The sequence below is a fragment of the Sorex araneus genome, chromosome 3 (genome assembly GCF_027595985.1).
Source record: "Sorex araneus isolate mSorAra2 chromosome 3, mSorAra2.pri, whole genome shotgun sequence".
Lineage (NCBI taxonomy): Eukaryota > Metazoa > Chordata > Mammalia > Eulipotyphla > Soricidae > Sorex > Sorex araneus.
Genome location: NC_073304.1, coordinates 124,856,686 through 124,878,823, shown reverse-complemented (window position 1 = coordinate 124,878,823; position 22,138 = coordinate 124,856,686). Strand labels below are relative to the sequence as shown.

The 22,138-nt window shown below is 53.0% G+C and overlaps 1 protein-coding gene across 5 annotated transcripts in view; it reads left to right on the top strand.

The window, feature by feature from the left end:
• The first annotated feature begins 638 nt into the window (after positions 1 to 638).
• RASSF2 (Ras association domain family member 2) overlaps positions 639 to 22,138 on the top strand; it is a 47,468-nt gene continuing 25,968 nt past the window's right edge. Inside the window, exons 1-2 of one of the 5 annotated variants that reach the window (XM_055131889.1) lie at positions 639 to 713; positions 1,722 to 1,800. The gene's annotated coding sequence lies outside the window, so the exon portion shown is untranslated. The other 4 variants (XM_055131891.1, XM_055131892.1, XM_055131893.1 and 1 more) reach the window with 4 other exon arrangements.

Here is a 22,138-nt window from a genome sequence, read left to right as displayed (position 1 = left end):
AGGCCTCCTTTCCCCTTTCCTCTTTGGCCCGGGACACACTCAGCAGCTGGGGGCTGGGGGCGGGGGATATTCTGATAAGGAGAGACCAGAGGGGGACAGGCCAGCTGGGTGGGCTGCAGCTTCCAAGCCCCGAGAGCCCTCGAGGTGGAGGAATGGATCAGAAGGGGGAGACGAGAGGTGGACAAAGAATCTTGGCCTCCTTGGCATGGCTGTCACGTCCTGTCGGCCCGGGACGCCCAGTCCAGTCCCGGGGCCTCTGCTCTGCGCAAATCCTATTTGGAATAAGCCTATGCTTTCGGAGAATTAAAAAAAAAAACAACAAAAACAAAACACAAGGATTTCCCACCTCCCCTGCCTGGGAAATTTGGGGTGCTCGAGGTGGGCTCCCTGGAAGCGGGTGCAGAGTGACTGTTCCCAAGGAGTGACAGCGCGCAGGACGACACGCCACCCTTTTGGAGAGGGCAGCTGCCACCCGGCTGAGGGGGCCCTGCTCCCCGCTCTTTCCACCCCCGCACTCCCACTCTCCCCAGCCGCAGGAGGTGCCGACACTGGCAGGAGGGCCCCCCCCACCACCCCGCTTTGTCTGGGAGGGAGGGGAGAGGCTCCGCCCCCGGGGGGAGGGGAGCAGGGGAGGGAGTGGAGGAAGAAAGGCGAGGGGCGAGGTGTGGGGGGCGAGATGGAGAGGAAGACCGGAGAGAGGAGCGTCAGGCCGGGTAGGGGCTGCTAGAGACCGAGGGGCGTGGGGGAGGGCCCGAGGGGGCGCGAGGAGGGCGGGGCGCCCCACCCCCCTACCGACGCGTGGCCGCCGCCGGCCCAGCCCCAATGGATGTGACCCCGCAGCCCCCGCACGCCGCCGCCCTGCCCTCTCGGAGCCCACCGTGCCGGGCGGGGGCGTGCGGGTGCAGCGGGCGTGGGGGCGGGCCGGGCGCGGGGCGCGGGGCGCGGGGCGCGGGGGGCGGGCGATGCCCTCGCCCCTGCCCTCCGCAGCAGCGCTGAAAGTTTTCCGCACAGTGTCCCCCTGTCTGGCCCCGGCCAGCCTCCCAGTTGTCGGCGGTCTCCTTGGCGGGCCGCTCGCCCCAGCGGAGAGGGGTTCGCCGGGGCGAGGAGGCGCGCGACCCCGACCCTGCCGCCTTCGGGCCGGACAAAGTTGAGGTTCCCCCGCTGGTCCTTCCTTCCCGCCACCGGGGGGTCCTGACTGCACTCGGTGCCTGGGGCGGCTTGGAAAGCCGCCCGCACCTCCCCCCGGGGGGTTGGGGGGCTCGGGGTGCCCTGGAGAGGTGCGAGGCGGCAGGTGCAGGGGCGGCAGGGTCAGCGCAGCCCGGGGAACGCCCGACCCCAGCCCCTCTGTCCCCTGTCCCGCCGACCCACGCTTCCCGGGAGGCGGGGTTCTGCCCTCGGCGCAGGGCACGGCGGGGCCGAGGCCGGGATAGCGGGATACGGGTGCGGGGTCTCCTTGGCTAGCCCAAGGCGCGCGCGGCTGCGTTGGGGTGCTTGAGCCTCCGTCGGTTCCCCAGGCCGGCGCCTGCTGTCGTTAGGGACCCGGGGCTTAGCGTCCTCCAACCCCGAGAGGCAGGTGGCTGGGCGGGCCCCGCCGCTTCTGCCACTTCTGCTTTTTGAGCATTTTGCACGCAGCTGAAAGCCGGGGCCGCGCGGGGACGGAGAGCAGCTGGGGAGGGCGGGCGGCCCCCCTTATCCCGGGCTTCCACGCCCTTTGTTCCCAGGTGTCTGGCGCCCGGAGCCCTAGAGCCGCCGAGGACAGAGACCGCTCCGTGCACCCGCCGGCCCGGAGGACCGCAAGTAGTAAGTACCTGCGCGGGGTGCATGAATGGGCGCCTCAGTGAGCCGAGAGCAAATAGCAACTTGTCCCGCCCGGCTCCGTTCCTGCCACCGTCAGGTCCTTCTTGCTACAAGGGGAGGAAAGAATTAGAAACAATGATTCTTTCAGAGAGCTACAAAGCAGAGCCGGAGCTTTCTGTCCACAACCTCTGGATGAGGACACTGGGTGGCTGTTTTACTCATCCGTGCGCGTTTCCTTAATTTACTTAGTGGGAACTTGAGCAGGTGGGCTAAAGAATCAGAGAAACTTATGGAGCTGAGATAGACTAGGCTGTCTGAGAAGGGCTTGCGTGCTTTCTTTCTTTCTTTCTTTCTTTCTTTCTTTCTTTCTTTCTTTCTTTCTTTCTTTCTTTCTTTCTTTCTTTCTTTCTTTCTTTCTTTCTTTCTTTCTTTCTTTCTCTCTTTCTCTCTCTTTCTTTCTCCCTTTCTTTCTTTCTTTCTTTCTTTCTTTCTTTCTTTCTTTCTTTCTTTCTTTCTTTCTTTCTTTCTTTCTTTCTTTCTTTCTTTCTTTCTTCCTCTCTTTCTTTATCTCTTTCTTCCTCTTTCCTTCCTTTCTTCCTCTCCCTCTCTCTCCCTCTCCCCCCCCTCCCTTTCCTTCCTTCCTAAATAGTGTCCCAGGGACCAAGTGTCGCTTTCCGTCTGGGCCCACAGGTCCTATATAGTGGGGCCTAGCGTGTGGGTCCCAGTGGCCAGCCGTTTCCCGGGACCCGAGACTGCCCTGTGGGCTCTAGAGAGACAGAAGAAGTGGGCTGCTGAGGACTGAGCTTGGAGAATGGGGGCGATTTGGACAGAGCGTTGTTCTGGCCCTGGGAGGGGAAGGAGGTCGGCACCCCGAGGCCTCTGGGCTCCACAGGCTTGGGGCTTGGTTGGAAAGTCTGGAAGGTGAACCCCGTGCAGAGGACGGGAGAGCAGAGGCAGTTCCGGGGAGACTGGATCATCTTCGGGGTACAGCACAGACACAGCCCGTGCTCCTCTACCTTCGTTTTTATGCTGTTGGAATTTGGTTGGAATGACAAGGGTCACCTTGGGGGGAGCCTAGCGTAGATGAGGCCGGGGACCTGGGCTCCCAGGTGTGACCTCCGCTAGGGCCTGGGAAGTGTGCCCCGTGCACCTGCGGAGTGGGAGGGGCCCACGCAGCACCTGCTCTGCCTGTGCCTGGCTGCACCCCCTTTTTGAAAGACATCTCATTCTGGCCTGGGGCGCTAGAACCCAGCTTTCTGTATCTGCTTATTTCTGGTATTCTTTTTTATGGGGGGGGGCTCTCTAGTTTGTTTTCTGAGGAGTTGGTGGCAGATGATCCAACTCTTCATTTCCCGTTTCTCCCATTGGGTCCCCTTTCAGCCCCCCTCTGGCTTTGCTCTCACCTCTGGGTCTCTTTCCCGGTGCCCCAGAACCCAGCCCCGTGCCTGCCTTCATGCGTGAGCTGTTTACGAATGATGAGTGTGGGCTGGAGAGGCGCCCAGGATGTCTTGGCACCTCCTCTGGGGTGCCAAGAACTAGGCCGCTGAAGTTGCCAGACCAGGGGGCCTGGCACCAGGGCACAAAGGCACCTCAGCCTGCTGGGCGCCGTCAGCCTGCTCCTTGGTCAGGCCGTGTCGATGCAGGGCACCCCTGGGAAGAGCTGGATGGCACAGTGGGAGGGGGGCATCCCGAGAGCAGCCCGGGGGTGCTTTCTCCTCCCTCCTGCCCACCAGGGGGTCGGCCCTCCTCCCGGAAGGGAGCAAGCCATTCAGCCCGTCTCGAGATGGAGTTGCCGACATCCTGCCCATTCCTGCCCTCCTCCCGCTCCACACTGCTCATGGGCCACACTAGTTATTTACCCGACGGCAGGGTCCTGGTTAAACGCCTCCTTGCCTCCTCAGAATATAAATCCTCCAGCCGGGGGAGCTGCACAGCCCCGTGATTACTGGTTCCTTGTGGCCTTGGAGGATGAGGGCAGAGCCGGGACTGGAGGCACAGTAATCAGGGCCTCGCCCCCAGCCTGGGCTCCCGGTTGCCAGGGGCGTCATTTTGACCGTCCCCGGGATGGTAGGCCAGTCTATAATCACAGGCTGTCTGCTGCTGGGGCTGACAGCTCCAGGTGGTAGCAAACTCCTGCCCTGGGCAGCAGGGCTGGACTAGAAAGGGGGAGGGGAGGGTTGACAGGGCCTCTGGCTAATTCCCACGGGATGAGCAGAGTGGCCTGGAAGGGCTTATCCTGTTCCTTCCATTGGTAACAGTTTTCTGGGGTTGGGGATATAGCAGCTGGTGCCCAGGGATGACTCGTAGCAGGGCTCTATGGGATGTGAGCATCAACCCCGATCCCTGTTTTTCAGCTCTGTGGTACTGGGCAATGTAGCAAGGCAGGCAGTATCTTTCCCACAGTCCCTGGCCCTGGCCCTCCCACAGCCAGGGCTGTAGCTCCAGATCCCACTGATTGTCTTTCCTTCTCCATTTTCCTTCCCACTCCCCTCCACCTTGCACTTGAACCCCAATCTTAGGTTTAGAGCCAACTTCCGGAGGAAGCCAAGCAGAGAGATTTTAGTAGTCTAGAGTTAAAAAGTCACTTCAAGGGGCTGGAGTGACAGTACATCAAGCAGGATGTGAGTGATGTACCTGGATTCCATCCCCGGCATCCCCGTTGGTCCCCCGAGCACTGCCAGGAGTGATGTCTGAGTGCAGAGCCAGGAGTCACTCTTGAGCATTTCTGAGTGTGGGCCAAAAAAAAAAGAATAAAACCAAAGACACCTAAAGGCCTGGCTCCCAGTTTCCTCAGGCAGAGAAAATGAGAATGACCTCACGGGGTTATTGTGGTTGGTGCTGAGACAGGGTCTTTGCAGGCACTCAAGATTAACTCAGAAGCGGCAGGGCTGGGTTTGGGGTGGACCATGGAGAGTTAGAAGGCTTTGGAGGAAGTGGCTGTCCTTACCTTTAGAAAGGACTCAGTCCTGGTGTGTTTACACAATGGGATACTATGTAAGAAAGAACAGAATCATGCAATTCGCAGCAACATGGATGGAACTAGAGGATACCTTGCTGAATGAAGACAGAAGGAAAGAGACAGATGAAGAATGATTTCTCTCATAGGTGGGACTTAGAGATCCAGAATGAGCAACCGAGATCCCAAGACAGCATGATGGGGGAACTGACCCACATCACTGAGCTGGTGGAGGGGATGGGGAGGAGTCTGAGTTTTGGGGGAGGGAGACGGTTACACTGGTGATAGGGGTCGTGTTGGATTATGTCCACGAAAAATGTTACTAATCATACTATAAATAAAAATATAATGAACAAAACAAAGTTAACAGGCAAAGTTAATAGTTTTAACAAAGTTAAAACTCGGTGGGAATCAGCAATGTTCTGATGAATGCTTAACAGTTGGGTGTCGCGGGTAGGAAGAGCCTTTTTTGGGGGGGGTGGTTGGTGGGTTTTGTAGTGTGAATGCTTTAGGCTCTCAGTATTGTGTCTCTGAACCCCTGAGTTGAGATGTGCCAGCAGCCCCAGGACGTTAGGAGCTGGTGGTTAGAATCTAGCTACAGTCTGATCTCAGTGATTGTAATGTCCAGTGAGGCCCATTTCGTGAGGAGGATAAAAATGAGCCCAGGCATCCAAAACGTGGGGGTGGGTTCAAGGTCAGCCTGTCGAATCACACAGTGGGTCAGACATTTCTGGGGGTTCACTTATAGCTTCTTGCCACGTTTGTGCTATACCTTGCTGGGGCTCTACTATGCATTCAGTGACTCCAAGGGTCCTTCCTGGCCCCGGGCCTCTTTTATTTTTTTATTTAAATTTTAAATTTTTGTTTTCATAAAGTTGTTCACAATAACTGATTATATTCAATATTTCAACACCAATCCCACCACCATTACACCTTCACCACCATTATTATTTTGTGTTGCTTGTTATGAATAGTATGAGATGTCTATAAGGGTCTGTCTCACAGTGATTTAATAAAAAAGAAAAAAATAGTATGCGATGTTGCGCGGCCATGAACGAGGCCACACCCTCCTGGAATTCTAAAATTTTAAATGATTTGGGTCTGGAGACATCTCAGCAGCGAGCTGCTCGGTTCCAAGATTCATTTGTGAATTTCTGGATCATGGCCATTAATGAGCTTAAATGGCACCCAGAGGCAGTCCGTGGGCGGGACAGCCAGGACCCCAAGGGGGCGGGGAGATGGGAAGGGGGGCCCATCCCTGGCTCCTTGAGGCCCGGGCCTTTTTTGGAAGAAGGCACGGCCTTCTCTTTCTGTCCACAGAGGAACGAACTCTTTAAGAAAAGAAAGCCTTCTGTGTGTCCAGACAGAAGTTGTCCATCATGGGGCAGCTAGCAAGGGGCCATCTAGGGGTTCAGGGTGCAGCCTTTGCTGTGGACAGTAGAGATTTACTCCATCTGATTCTGCTTCTGGGGGCTGGGGAATAGCTCAAAGGGCTATCCGGGTTCTGTAGGCTTGATTCCAGCACTGCATGGTCCCCCAAGCACCCCCAGGAAGTAGCCCTTGAACCCCGTCTGTCCCTCTGTACCATGTATGGGTTTTACTCCATGGCAACCCCTCCCCCCCAAAGGAGGCCTGGGTCTGGGGAGAAAGGAGCTAGTTTTTTCTTCATAAAAAGGCCTCTTCCCTTCCCGCTTTTGCTGTTCCTGTTGCTGATGGCCAGGAGGTTGCTGGCACACTTGGTTGAGGTGCCCGAACACTCAGCCTCAGTGCTTGCTAGGCACAGAACATTTTCAGTGTGTGACTCCAGAGGGCACACGCTTAATTTCTGGTGTCTGCACACCCCTGGCTGCAGTGGCTCAGAGGTCTCACACATTCTGCTGTGCTACTGGAGATGCCAAATTTTGGAGGTGCTGGGACTGTGCTGGGCGCATATGGGTGGTGCTGGGAAAGGAACTCTTGACCTCATACAAGGCTTGCCGCTGAGACATCTTGGGGCGCCAGGAGCTAGTTTCTTTTCTTTTCTTTTCTTTTCTTTTCTTTTCTTTTCCTTTCTTCTTTTTTTTTCCTCTTGGCCACACCCAGTGATGCTCAGGGCATACTCTTGGCTCCGCACTCAGGGATCACTCCTGGCAGTGCTCAGGGGGACCAGATGGGGTGTTGGGAATTAAACCCAGATCAGCCTTATGCAAGTTCCCAACACACTATACTACTGCTCCAGCCCCTCTGGAAATAATTTCTTGTGGGAAGAGCAGCCCCGGGGTCACCAAACTTCTCTGTCATGTCACAGATAGCAGTGGAATCTTGGAAAAACCCATGTGTAGAAAGAGACTTTGACATGATGGAATTCAACATCCTTACTGTGGATTTACTCACAAAGCTCTGGTGACAAGTAGCCTCTCTCAGGATTTCCTGACAAGGCAATTCCACCACTCGGAATTCTTTGCCTTAAAGATATAAATTGACAACTGCAGATAATATGTGTGTGAGATGTTTATGAACAGCACAACCACAACAAATAAATGCCCAACAAAGGCAAATTTGTTCACGTTGCTATGTCGAGATGTGAGAATATCCTGTGTCCCAAAAGGTATGTATTTTTATAATATGTTATCTGTCTGGGTTTGCCTCTGAAAGGATGGATGGCAAAATGATAATGATGATTATCTTTGAGTGGTGGAATTTAGGAAGACTGTGATCTTAATTTTTTAATTTTTAAAATGTATTTTTAAAAATGTTTTAAATACATTTTTTAAATGTATTTCTTATGGAGGCCAGAATAGTGCAGCAGGTAAGGCACTTGTCTCACGCGTAGTCCATCTACAGCAGACTCAGATTCCACCCCCAGCACTACTTACGGCCCCCCAAGCCTTGCCAGGAGTCACTGCTGAGCACAGGGCCGGGAACAAGCCCTGAGCACTGCTGGGTTTATCCCCCAATAAACAAGTGAATATATTGCTTATGGTAAAATATATAAAACATAAGCTCTGCCTTTTTTCGCCATTTTTTTGGTTGCTACTGTCCCACCCCCCACCCCCCACTGGCCCACCCCGTCCTACTCTGTGGTGTTGGGGATTGGGAGAGGCATGTTCAGGATTGATGCCAGGGTCTCACGTGCAAGACCAGGAGCCACATCCCTCACCCCATTGAACCATTTTGTTCTTGTTTTGGGGTCACACCTGATGGTGCTCAGGGCTTACTCCTGGCTCTGTGTTCAGGGATCACTCCTGGGCTTGGAGACCAGGGGACCATATGGGGTTTTGGGGATCAAACCCAGGTTGGCTGTGTGCAAGGCAAATGCCCTACCCGCTATACTATTCTTCTGGGCCCTTTTAACCATTTTTCAAGTGTCTCAATTCAGAGACTGTCTTAGTCTGTGTGACTTGTAGGCAACAGAGAGTTGTTTCTCATACTTCTGGGTGGGAGAGTGTTGGAGGGTCAAGGACTTTGAAACAGAAGGAAGAAGGCTCTGGAGAGGGTATTTGCCTTACACACAGCCAACCTGGGTTTGATCTTCTGCACCCCATAATGGTCCCCAAGCTCACCCTCATTCATTCATGAGAGTTCTTTCATGGCCTCATCCCCTCCCAAAGATCTACCTCCAAATTCCACTACATGTGGAGCTAGAATTTCAGCCCCTGAATTTGGGCGGGGAAAGCAAACATGCAGCCCATAGGAATGGCATTAAGTACACTCACCACTATTCATTTCCAGAACTTTCCATCATCTCAAACAGTCTCTGTATTACTTCAGCACTAATATATACCATTTCACTGCTTCCCTCTCCCCTGGCACCCTCTATTCTGTTTACCATGGCTCTCAAGTTGCCTGTTCAAGGCACCTCATCGAAATAAAATCATTCAATAGTTATTCTTCTGTGGATTTTTTTGCTCTATCTCTCTATTTGGGGTCACACCTAGTGGAGCTCAGGAATTATTCTTGGTGGTGCTCGGGGATCATGTGGGCTGCTGGGGATTGAGCCCAGGTCAGGCACATGCAAGGCAAGTGCCTGACTCTTTGTGCTATCTCTCCAGCTTCCAGTTTACCTATATATTTAAAATTCAATAGAAGAGGAAGGGAGAGAGGAAGCCCTGGGAGAGAATGCTGTGGCACTGGGTCTTTGCTAGTCTCATTTCGGGGAGGAAGCGCAGGGTCCCTCCTACCACAGCCCCAACCCCTGGGATGGAGGTCATGGTCTGACCTTCATGCCAACGGGGCAGAACAAAGGTTGGTGGCCAGGGACTGGGGAGGGCTGAGGCCAGTATGGCTTGCTGGAACCTCATGGCATAAACCCAACGGAAGTGGGTTCCTGAGACCTAGAGGTCCCTGAAGACTGAGTAGGGGGCACCCACCTTTCCCTCAGCAGTCTTCGGGCGTTCCACTGTGGGTGGATGGGGGCTGCTGAGTGCGCTGGCCCCCACCCAACATGGTGCTGGAGAGTGGGGCTGCAGAATCCTTCATTCCTGGGCAGCATCAGCCTGGTGGGGTCCACGAGGCCCCAGGGATTCTGGGAAAAGGGTGGCAGCCTCCAGTGATGCGTCACCTCTTCCTCTTTCTAACTTCAGTTGGCATCTGGGACACACGAATATTTCGTTTTGTGTACCTGACAGGATCATGGGGACTGTGGCACATGGGGGGTGGGATATAGAGGAGGCATTGTGTGCACCTGGTGTCTGAGGGGGGAGAAGATCCAGAAGCTTCCATACCATACTGAGTGCCTTGAAACCAGGTTGTGTGGTTAGAATCAGGGCTCCTGGGCGTGGGGTCAGGAGGCTCTACTTGGGGATGCCTAATTCTGTGGGGATGATGCTTCAAGTTTCCTGTGAGCTCCCGGATGCACCAGCCTGTGTTGCCAGTGAACTGGTGGGAGAATGTAGGTCTGAGGGGAGCTTCTGTACCACAGGGCTCTCTGGAAGTTTCTTGATCAAGACTTGTCTGTTTTCAGTCAGCGCCAGGGAGGCTGCTTACGCCCAGACAATTTGGGGAAGTGTAAAGATTTGCCAGAAGGCCGTTTTGAGAAGTTCTGGTGCTGATTTTACTCTAGCGCTCAGTCAGCTGGTCACAGGGCAGGCAAGGGATGGGGGTTTGGGAGGAAACTTCCTCTCGGCCCCCTGAGAAAGTTCTGGGAATTCCTGCACGGGCCACCCCCCCCCCCCCGTGGCCCTAGGAAGGGCCGAGTCCTCAAAGGCAGGGTGAGGGCTCCCTGGATATCTGGGAGCAAGCGGGTGAGGCTCAGGGAGCGTGGATGTAAGGGGGTGCCCTCCTCACAGCTGCTCTAGGGAAGGGCTCCCCACACATGGATCCTGCTGTCTTTTCTCGAGACAAGAAACCAGCCTGTTTCTGGGGAGAAGGAGGCCACAAGCCTAGTTTTGGGGGTTTCCAGCCCTCACCCCAGGGAACAAGGAGAGGAAAACCCCCAAGATCTCTGCACACAAAGCTCAGTGTCTCAGCCTAGAGCACCAAAAAAGGAAGAGCTGCTGGGGTTCCCTGTAGGAAGAGGATGTGAGATCAGAGATGAGGCTCAGTAAACAGGAAGCGAGGCCGGCCGAGACCTGCTGAAGGAAGTGGGCCCGGAGGCGGCTGCTCCTCACCTGCAGCTCTCCTCAGAGCTGAGACGCCCACAGCGGGCAGCGGCGGGGGTGTGGGAGGGGGGCCTGCAGTGACCGAGGGTGACCTGCCTTGGGCCCTCTCTGTGGAACAGGGCATCGCTTCAGTCAGGTAATTATAGGCTGGAGGAGAGCCATTGCTCTTGCCCCAGGTGGGACATCAGAAGTCCCCTATAAAGTCACCCACCCTCTCTTCTGAGAAATGCAGGTCAAGGGATGCTAATCTTTTTGTTTTGTTTTGTTTTTGCTTTTTGGGTCACACCCGGCGATGCACAGGGGTTACTCCTAGATCATGCACTCAGGAATTCCTCCTGGCGGTGCTCAGGGAACCGTATGGGATGCTGAGAATCGAACCCAGGATAGCCGCGTGCAAGGCAAACGCCCTACCCGCTATCGCTTCAGCCCCAAGGGATGCTAATCTGGTTTGCTTTCTTGGGGCTGCCGGTGTTAGTTACCTCAGCAACTTCCCATTCCTTCCCAGGAACAGCACATCTGTTCTCACTGTTGAGTTTTAGCCCATGAGGGCAGTCCCACTGCAAGTGCCCAGGTGCCAAGATACGTTCTTCTTTCTTGAGCCCTCACAGTCTGCTTATCTGCTTGTCCAGACCCTCACTGTCGTCGTGTTCCCAGGAGCCCTCTTGTCGAAGGTGATGAAGCAATAGCTTTAGATGCCTCTAAACATTCCCTGGGGGTGTGTGGATAGGGGAGGGCTGGCATCCTAGGTCCTTGGTTTCTCTGATCCAGACTTTACACGCATTTATACACACTCTCACCCCCACACACTCAATATACACTTACCCTCGTACACCCATATGTACCTATTTATACATATGTTTTCTCATACACCCATATATGGAGACGTTACTGGTGCCCGCTCAAGCAATAATGGGACCGATAAATAACGGGACCACAATGCTACAGTGCTACACCCATATATACCCATTTACACACACATTCACACACTGTCCCTCACATGCCAACATATACTCATTTATTCACTCTGTCTCCCTCACACACCCAGTTACTCATTTACATGCACATTCACACAAACTTTCTCTCACCCATATATACCCGTTTACACATCTACACGCTTCCTACATACACACAGCCATACATACTCACAGACACAGACTTACATGCCCATATGCCCATTTATATGCTCTTACTCCCTCATGCATGTACCTTTACTCATACATACCTGCTCACACATTTTCACACATGTTCTCCTTCACAAGCCTGTGCTTACACATGTACACACAAGCCTGCATACACATGTGAAATTGAGATTTTACTTTTTAAACTGCAGTGTAACTGACACATACCTTTCCATTTCCTGCGTGCCCTTCCTGTTTCTCTGACAGGAGGCTGGGGGCCCTGGAGTTCCTTTGAACCCGAAAGGTCAACACTTGAGGGCACAAGTGGGTCTTCCCTATAAACAAGTTGCTTCTCCTCAGGGCCCGTGGCATGATTGTGTGATTGTCCAGGGGATCCATGATTACTTTCCAGGTCACTCAGTAGCCTTCTCTCCTCCTCCCTGTCACTGTTAGCACTGTCATCCGGTTGTTCATCGATTTGCTCGAGCGGGCACCAGTAACGTCTTCATTCTGAGACTTGTTACTATTTTTGGCATATCAAATACACCACGGATAGCTTGTCAGGCTCTGCCGTGTCTCCTCCTCCCAACCCCCACGTTGGCATCGAGGTGGGAGGCAGGCCTTTCCAGCAGAAATCCCAGGACTGTTTCCTCAGACTTCCCCCAACTGCACTGGGGAATCCATCTCTTGCAGAGGCCTGACAGGAAGGGCTGCGCCGAGGGCCCAGTCAGCAGTGGGAAGAGCCACACCAAGCTGCCTGAAGGGGAATTTCACCTCAGCGTCCTGCTGGACCTCAAGTTCTTCACCTGGTGGGTGGCCCCGCAGGCGCTGCCTCCCGGTGAGGGACCGTGGTGAGGGCAGCAGGACCCTTGGACCTGCTTCTTACTGCATTCCTGCCCTCTGTCGGGTCTCCAGGCTTTTTCTGAGGTGGGGGCAGGTGCTTTGGGGGGCTCGTGCGTGGTAAGGGGCTGCTTGCTCTTTAGATGGTGAGATGTGGCCGAGGGGCTGTGACTCTGTGATATCGCACTCGACACAGTCCTCCCTCCTGGTTCTCCCTCCCTGGGCCCTGCGCAGTGCACGAGTCTGACCTGGTCTGCCTGTCCGTCCCTTGCTCGGGAACCCAACCCCAGTCTGTGTGGGGACCTGCTCTTGCCCGGCTCCTCTGAGGCACTGTGGAAGGAGCGCGGCTTCCCGTCGGCTCTGGGACCTGAGACTCGATGCTTAACCTCTGGGACCTGCAGTTTCCTCTTCTGTAAAATGAGAGAAATCAAGGTTTCCCCCCGAGTTCTTGGAAGGAATAAGCTGAAGCTTCCAGAGCCTCGTGGCTGGCCTTGCCTGCAGCCCTCAGATCTCGGGCGCTGGTTAGGAATGCGCGTTCTCTCACCATTCCAGAAACACTGACTCAGAAACTGGGGGGAGTCCAGCCATAAAGCGGCCATGTGCAGAATGCATCTGTGTTGAAGAAGCTCAGGAAACTGGCGCTCCAGTGCGAGAAAACTGCTCTTCTAGAAAATGGCTTGTCAGGTGGTTTTTAGCTGGAAGCTTCTACTTCCCTGGAGTCACCAGGGACTGTCCTGTGTGTCTCTGGACAGGGCAGCTTGCTTCCTGGTGCCTCCTTCGCTTCATCTGCAAAATGGGGATGTTAAGGTTTCTTTCTTCCTGGAGGTGATTGTGGGGTGGAATAAGTTCCAGCGGGTAATAGCCACAATCACGTTAAGCTCACATCAAGGCTGCTATTATTAGCCCCATTTGGAATTTTATGATTAGCCTCCACCTGGGGAGGGTCTGTTTCTGATTGGTGGCTGGGGATCCCCCCCCCCCCCTGTCTCCTGCAGCTCTCTCCTACTTAACTCCAGGTAAGAGCAAGCCAGGCACTTTCTTCCCCAGACACTTTCTTCTTCCCCCACACACCCCAGCATTCCATTGGGGTGGGGTGTGGTCATTTGGAGCTGGCTGAGCTTGATCCTTTTCTGAGCAAAGGAAAGAGCAAGTGGACTCCTGAGGCCTGGGACACCCTCCTTAGGAAAGGGGTGTTGATTTGGGCCAGGGAATGGGGTGAACAGGCCTTCCATGGACTAATCCAGGCAGATACAGTAAAACAAAGGGCTGGTAGTGTCGGCTATTTCTCTCTTTCCTTCTTCCCCTCACTCTTTCCTTCCTTCCTTCCTTCCTTCCTTCCTTCCTTCCTTCCTTCCTTCCTTCCTTCCTTCCTTCCTTCCTTCCTTTCTTTCTTTCTTTCTTTTCTCTCTCCCTCCCTACTTCCTTCCTTCTTTTTTTTTTTTTTTGGCTTTTTGGGTCACATCCGGTGATGCTTAGGGTTAACTCCTGGCTCTGCACTCAGGAATCACTCCTGGCAGTGCTCGGGGGACCATATGGGATGCTGGGGATGGAACCCTGGTTAGCCACATGCAAGGCAAACACCCTACCCACTATACTATCGCTCCAGCCCCTCCCTTTCTTTTTTGCCCATTCCCGGCTGAGCTCAGGGCTTACTCCTGGCTCTGTGCTCAGGGATCACTCCTGGTGGCCTCAGAACACCATATGTGGTGCCAGGGAATGCACCCTGGTCTGCTGCATGCAAGGCAAGTGCCCCTGCCCGCTGTACTGTCTCTCTGACCCCAGAGAGTGTGCTATTTCTTCTGACGCAGCTTCAACTGTACCCTTGTTCTGGCCAAGCTCAGTTCAAGTTCTGAGACCATGAGACCAGGAGGTGGAATCTCTTGTAATCTCCAGATCTTGGCAGCACCCCAGGCCACAGCTCAAGTCTCCTTCCTCATGTGGCACAATAGGGCTGGGGTTTCCTGTTGGCTGGGGACACTTCTTCCTGCCCCCGTGCCAGGGCCTGAAGCACCGGGGGGCTTACTTAGCGCCTCTGGCCCTGCTGGGTTCTGAAGCCACGTCTCCCGCAGGAAACGAGGAGGCAATCGTGGACACTTTCAGAACAAAGCCCTGTGTCGGACAGCCTTCTTCTTGAACCCGGCAGGCTGCAGCTTCTCTGCAGAGGCCAGTGCCAGGGCTCAGCAAAGAGGTGGGGACAGGCCCCCAAAGAGGAAGCTTCTGGCCTGCCCCAAGCGAGCCTTAGCAACGGGGCCCCAGTGCTGGCTTCCTGGCTGCTGTGGGGGTGGTGCCCCTGTGGCCAGAGGGTTCCCTGTGCCCTGTGTCAGCTCTGTGCTTGCAGACAGTGTGACCCTCTGGACTCTTCTGCCTGTTCTCTGCCGCTCCTCTTTGACATGGAGAGGGGAGTACTAAAATCCAATTCGACTGCTTTGGGGAAATCCGATTCCTGCCATTCTTGAAAGGCTGTTCTGAGCTCTGTTTGGGGGTGGGGTGGCAGGGTGCATCCTCAGTCTATACAGCTCCACCCCAAGTTGCCTCTGACACTGACAGGAAGTAGAAGGTGGGGTCCCACACAGGATAGAGGGGGTACCACACTGCTGGGTGGCATTGCCCAGGAAGTTGGTGGCATTGAGAAGAACCCAGAACGTTCTGCCTGGGCATGAGTCATTCCTGTCAGACGCGTGCAGTGATGGTTGGTGGCCCCACAGGGTTCCAAGCTGACGAGGACCTGTGAGGCCCGGGTGCCAACTCACATATTCACACCTCCAGGTGTTTCTGAGCCCTGCCTTGGACTTAGCGGGCATTCAAGCAGCATTTTATCTTTTCTCATGAGAACTGGTGCGGATTTGGGTTCCTGAGGGGGAAGCGTCCTGAGAGGGAAGCATCCTGAGGATGAAACATTCCTGAGGCTCTCGGGAGACTTCCTGCAGCTTTCAAGGAGCAGCTTCCACGTGACCCCTTCCTGAGAAAGCCGCCCGGGCCATCTTGGCCTCTGTTCACTCAAGGCCTCTGGGAGCCGTGCTGGGGATTCTGGTGAGGCCTGGAGGAGCCCTGGAGGGGTCTGACATTCCTGATAGACACAGAAGGATGTAGCGTTACCTTGAGCCAGCAGAGCAAATCCACTTCTCCAAGGAGGCAGCTGTTGGCAAGCCCCGTCTGAGGAAGGAGGAAATGTCCCCGAGGAGCCACATTCCAGCCTCAAGCTCCGGCTTCCCTGCACCCTCTGAGGCAGAACAATGCTCTGCTGAAGGACTACCGGACTGGACCCTGCGCTTCCGCCCCTTTGTTATTCCCGACGAGGTGTTTGCCTCCCAGCGTGTGTATGTGTGTACACTCAGCTGTGTTTCCCAGCTGGCGGCTGGGAGCCAGAGGTCCTTGGTGATGGTTGGATGCAGGTGCTAAGGAGGGGTTGGAGCGGCTACCTGTCATTTTTGGTCGGGTGTGAGGTGAGCTCTAGGTGTCTTCTCAGTACCCCTTGCCCAGGAAAGATGATAGTAAGAGAAACGGGGAGCGCTGGAGGTGACTTCAAGAAGAGGAGAAGACAGAAAATTGCTTCAAATAATGTTTTTTTTTTTCTTTGGAGTTTGTGGTGAGAAGTTTCTATTCAAGTTTATGTTTTTTTTGGGTTTTTTTTGTTTGTTTGTTTTTGGGTCACACCCAGCGACGTACAGGGGTCACTCCTGGCTCTGCACTCAGGAATTATCCCTGGCGGTACTCAGGGAACCATATGGGATGCTGAGAACTGAACCCGGGTCAGCTATATGCAAGGCAAAAGCCCTACTCGCTGTGCTATCGCTCCAGCCCCACAATTTATGTTTTTATAGTATATTAGATATCGTCTACAAAAGGCTGCCTTTCTCTCCAGCTTTTTAGTGGTGACTTTTTTGGGTTTGTTTTTGGGCCATACCTGATGGTGCTCAGGGCTTAATCCTGGGCTTATGCTCAGGGATGATGATGGTTAGGATGAGGATGATGATGATGATGATGAAGAGGAGGAAGAGGAGGATGATGAGGAGGAGGAGGATGATGGTGATGATGATGTGATGATGATGATGATGACAATGATGATGAGGATGATGATGAGGAGGAGGAAGATAAGGAGGAAGAGGATGATTATGAGGATGAAGATGAGGATAATGATGATGATGAGGAGGAGGAGGAGGAGAAGGAGAAGGAGGATTCCTGGCAGGTTCAAGGATTGTCAGGGATGCCAGGGATTGACTGCCTCAGTCAAGGCAAACACGCTTCCTGCTGTACTATAGCTCTGGCCCCAGTGGTTACACTTCTTTTGGCTCTATAATAATCTGTTGGTGGAAGGATTGGGGGAGGAATTTGACTTCCCCCTTTGCTCTTTTCTAAGACAGCCAATTCTCCAGAACCATAAAAAATTATGATTTCCCTATTATTTAGAAGTGCAGCCCCATCCTATGTTCCCAAGTATATTTGGGCCTATTTCTGTCTAACATCTTTTTTTTGTTAGCTGGCCTATCATTTTTCCTCAAGTACCAAATAGCTTTAATGATCGTCGAGAAAATTTAAACTCTCTAATTGCTATTCTCAGTGGTTTAAGAGGACATGCTATCAAAAGGGAATTGTCTTAAGAGCAGGACAGATCGCTTTCAGATGCAAAACAAAATTACCAAATTATAGGTTATGATGGAAGCTGTGAACAAAAGAGAGAGAGAATTCTGCAGACAGTCCAATCAGTGGGTTAGAGGAAGAGCTGAAGAATTATGAAGAAAGGATGAAATGGAGATTATGAATAAAAATGATATGGCTTGGAGGACAGCTGTAGGGATGGAAGTCTGGATGGAGGTTGGATGGATGAATTGATGATGGATGATGGCTGGATAGGTAGGTGGATAGACAATGTAGACAAATGGTTGGAGGGATGATGGTTGGCTGGGTAGATGAGTAGATGTATGGACAAACAAATAGGTGATGATTGGATAGGTAGATGGATATGTGGATGAATGAATGGATTGGTGAGCAGATGGGTGAATGGTAGGTGGGTGAATGGAGGGTTGAACAGATCGTGAGTGGAAGATGAATGAACACCTGATGCACGGATAGTGCTAGGTGGACAGAAGCATTGTCAAAGAAGAACCAAGAGCGGAAGGAAGAGAAGCAGGACTCAAAGAATATAGTAACATTTCCAGGCTGTAGAAACCCTCAGATGCTCGGGGCGACAAGGTCGAACCAGGTGCAACTCTTCTGATTTCTGTTCCCACCAGGCTATGACACTGACTCTGCCTGAGGTCCCTGCTGACTGCATGTGGTGAATCAGGGTGGCGCTGGGTCTTTCTCTGGGTTCCCGACCGGCTCCTGCCTTTGTTGACTGTGGCCTCCTCAAATCACCGTTTTCCCCCGTGGCTTCCTGGCCATAGCCTCCTCACCTGAGACTTGCATTTGGCCTCTCCCTGGCCCTCCCTGGGGAGCCCCTCAGTCTTCTGTGCTCTCTCCTGGGTGAGCTCTGCCCCTCCGCCTGGGCCAGGGACTCCTTCCTCCCTGGCAGCTCCGTGCTGCTGCTCTCTTGGGCCACTCTCTTGCACCAGCACCAGCGGATCCTGCCGGCCCCCTTTCCTCAGGCAACGCAGGTGACTGGTAACCCCCCTGCATTTTCAGGGCTGGAGCGATAGCACAGCGGGTAGGGCGTTTGCCTTGCAGGCGGCCGACCCGGGTTCGATTCCCAGCATCCCATAGGGTCCCCTGACCACTGCCAGGAGTAATTTCTGAGTGTAGAGCCAGGAGTAACCCCTGAGCATCGCCAGGTGTGACCCAAAAAAGAAGAAAAAAAAAGGAAAAAAACCCCCTGCATTTTCTTTTCTTTATGTTTTTAATGTAGGAGTACTGCGATTTATTCAGACATTGATTAAGCTGATTGAATTTGGCATAAACTCCACGTTACTTTTTTTTAATTCAGAGTGTTAATTTTATTTTATTATATTTTATTATTATTATCTGATACCATTACAGAGATTTCCTGCATGAGTTTCAGTCACACAATGATCAATCCCCCAACCCTCCACCAGTGCACATCCCCCACCACCAAGGGCCCCGGTCTTCCCCCCTCCCACCCCTCCCCCTGCCTCTGTGGCAGACCGTCTCCCCCATACTCTCTGTTGTATTGCTTGTTATGACCCCCTGCATTTTCATTCTCGCCGGTACCCACACACCTGCCTCCAGTCGGCCTGGGACCCCACTTGGGGTCAGCACTCCCCTTTCTAAATCTTTTACTGTCAGAAACATTTTCCCCCCTGGGCGCTCCAGACCTTTGACTCTGTCCCCAGGACCCTTCCGTGAATCAGATTCTGGCTAGTCCCCTGATTCTGTCCTTTCTCCCCAAAGTAGGGGAGGAATGTGTGTGTGCGTGCGTGTGTGTGTGTGTGTGTGTGTGTGTGTGTGTGTGTTGAGGAAGGTTCTAGAATTCAAGTCAGATCCTAGCCTCCCTCATAACCCACCTTGTTATCCTCTTAGCTCCATGAGAAGGGAACACAGACTTGGTAGTTGACAATTCAGACTTGGATTTCTTGTGGGATGGAAACTTAATGTTCTTGCATCTTACAAACTCATGTGAAATATATAATTACTGTCACTGTCGTTCCATTGTTCATTGATTTGCTCGACCGGGCACCAGTAACGTCTCCATTATGAGACTTGTTACTGTTTTTGGCAAATCGAATATGCCACAGTTCTGCCGTGTGGGCGGGACACTCTCAGTAGCTTGCCAGGCTTTCTGAGAGGGACAGAGGAATCAAACCCGGGTCAGCCGCATGCAAGGCAAATGCCCTACCCGCTCTGCTATTGCTCCAGTCCCCAAATGACACTGTAAGAATTCAAGCACGACCTGCAGCTAGTGCACAGAGGCACCAGACCGATGTGGTTCATGACACCGAGAGATCCTGCGTGAGGGATTTTGAAATCATTCGGCTACTGAGGATTCTTCCTCCTGATAGTGGGGGGAGGCGGGAGGAACAGGCATGCTGGTTTCCGTCTGTCCAGATCGTTACTTCTGTATATTGCACTCTCTCTCTCTGTCTCTCTCTCCCTCCCCCTCTCCCTCTCTCCCCCCTCCTCTTTCTCCGCCCCCAGTTCAGCATACTTTTCTAAGGGTTTGTGAATTGAAGATTTTTTAAAAAGTTTTTATGAATATAGAGCATTCCAGCCGGCACAATGAAACCTGTTAAAAATGTCTCAAAAATGGGGCTGGAGCAATAGCACAGCGGGTAGGGAGTTTGCCTTGCATGCGGCTGGCCTGGGTTCGATTCCCAGCATCCCATATGGTTCCTCCAGCACCGCCAGGAGTAATTCCTGAGTGCATAATCCAAGAGTAACCCTTGTGCATCGCCGGGTGTGACCCAAAAAGCTAAAAAAAAAAAAAAAAGTCTCAAAAAAAAAAAAAGGAAGAACAAAGAACCCCAACAACTTTCTTCTCTTACATCCTGAGGGCCAGAGGCCTGGATTTGGCCTGCGGGGGGTGGGGGGCCCACAAAGGCCTGAGCAGGGCCCTGTGTCTCCAGAGGGGGCGGGTGGAGCGGGCACTTCATCTTCCGCTGTATAAAAATAAAAAGAAAAGGAAAGGGCGCGCAGGCGGCGAGGCAGGCGAAGGAAGGAAGAAGGCCAAACTGGTTGCTCGATCGGTTTATTTCATGTCCATCTCCATTCTCCTCTGATTCTCCTCCTGCTTCTTTCTCCCCCATCCTACTTCATTCTCTCTCTCTCTGCCTCTCTCCCGGCTCTCGGTCTCTCTCTCGATCAGTGGATCTGGCCCCCGTGGATCTGGCCCCCATGAATCTGGCTCCGTGGATCTGGCCCCAGTGGATCTGGCGCCGTGGATCTGGCTCTGGCCCCCAACCCACTCTTACAGCCTAGTTAAATCTCCACAGCATGAGGGGGTTGGGGCATACCCATAGGTGTGGTCAGCAATAGGGTAAGGTTCTTTTCCCTCAGGGGATGCTTCTCCTAGGACTTAATTCTCTTTCAGCAGGAGGATCCACCCAAGGGCAGAGTCCCATGAATGTGTTTCTCTTCTCCTCAGCCAGCAAACATATAAGAATTCATAATATTAATTATTTTGTATGGACACAATAAGAGATGCATTAAAGCTTATAGAATTGCTCTCCTGGGGCCATCTCAATCTCAGACTACAGTGCTCAGGCCAGATCAGTCTTTCCTATCCCTGGCAGGGTCCCAGTCTCATAATTACTATTGGATCATGACAGCATTTGTCTATGATCAAGCTCTTAACTTATAGTTAAGAATTAGGCACTTTGGCCAGGCCCATCTCGATGCCAGGGTAGCACATAACTCACCGCTTGCCCTGGATCCTTCCCGTCCCACGTCGGGGACCCTACTTTGGGGTGCTAGGAACTGAGGGCAACTGAGGCTTAAGTGGAGAAAGCAGATGCCCAGGAGGGAATATCGAGGCCAATTAAGTCTTAAGTTATAAAAACATAATATTGTCTTCTTGTGTCTATACAAAAAAGACATAGCTTTAAAGTAAATTATTCAAAAGGCATAAAGAGGAGAGAAAGGCAATGTTATAATATTCAGTGTCCTAGGAAGTTCTGACCTTACCAATTAACAGAGTTTGATTAAGGGAAGAGCAGATAAACTGGTAGAATTGGTTACAGATAAACAAAAGAATGGGAGTGACTCGGGAGCACTTTGATGGGTGTGACTGATAAACCTAAGCTCCTAGTGGCAAGGGGAAAGGACAAACCAATGATATCCAACATTCCGCCTTGTAAGGCTGCCTGCGCTCCTTGGCTTGTGGCCGCATTCTCCCTCTGGCTCCTCACTTGGGGGTGACTTCCGTTCTCTGTAGCGCTGACCCTCTGCCTTTCTTACATACGAGGACATCTGTGAGCAGCAGGCATGAGGCTCCCTGGTAGAGCACTTGCTCTCCATGTGGGCGGCCCTGGATTCACCCCTGGCACCATCTGGTCCTCTGAGCGATCCCCGAGCACCAAGCCAGGAGTAACTTTTGAGCACTGCTGGGGATAATCCCCCAACCCAAACTGATAAAAACGGAACACTTGCGTGTACCTTTGGGGTGCATTTGGATAATCCAGAATTGTGCCCCTCTTTGAAAGTCTGCAAAGTTCCCATTACCAGACGAGGCAATTTGCCCAGGTGCCATGGTGAAGACCTGGCTCCTTGGGGCCCGTTTTTTAGTCCCCTGTCCCCATCTCCTAAAACATCTGGGTAAAGTCCAGACTCCGTGACATGACGCAGTAAGGGTCCTGCAGAACTCACTGTGAAGCTGCTCTCTGCTCCCCCCCTCATCACCAAGCCCCTGCCCTTGGATTGCTTGTCTCCCAGGCATCCCTCCCTCTAGGCTTCACATGGAAGGCGGGTCTGCACCGTGCAATCACCAGGAGGGCCTGGTGCGGCCCAGCCCTAGGGAGTAGTGAATGCCTTGTGCATGCATGCGTTTTTTCCATTAGAGAAGGGGTAATCTACTTTCAAGGGTACTCACCAGTTAGGGGGAGTACCTGAAGACCAACTCTTTTTTGCTTAAAGACCAACTCCATTAACCTTTTTTTAAATATTTAAAATACCTGTTTTGTTTTTTGAGCCACACTGGCAGTGCTCAGGGCTTACTCCTGTCTCTGTGCTCAGGGATCACTCCTGGCCATGCTCAGGGGTGGAGGGGGGCACACGTGTGCCACAGATCAAACCCAGGCCAGCAGTGTGCAAGGCAAGCACCTCCAATGGCTGCACTCTCAGTCTGGCCCTGGGAGCTTGATTTCCTTGCCGTTCACTCCACCCCCCAGCCCCACCCCTGACAGTGAATATGGGCTCTGATGTTAGCCATTCTTTTCCTTTTTAGAGAAATAGGGGGGACA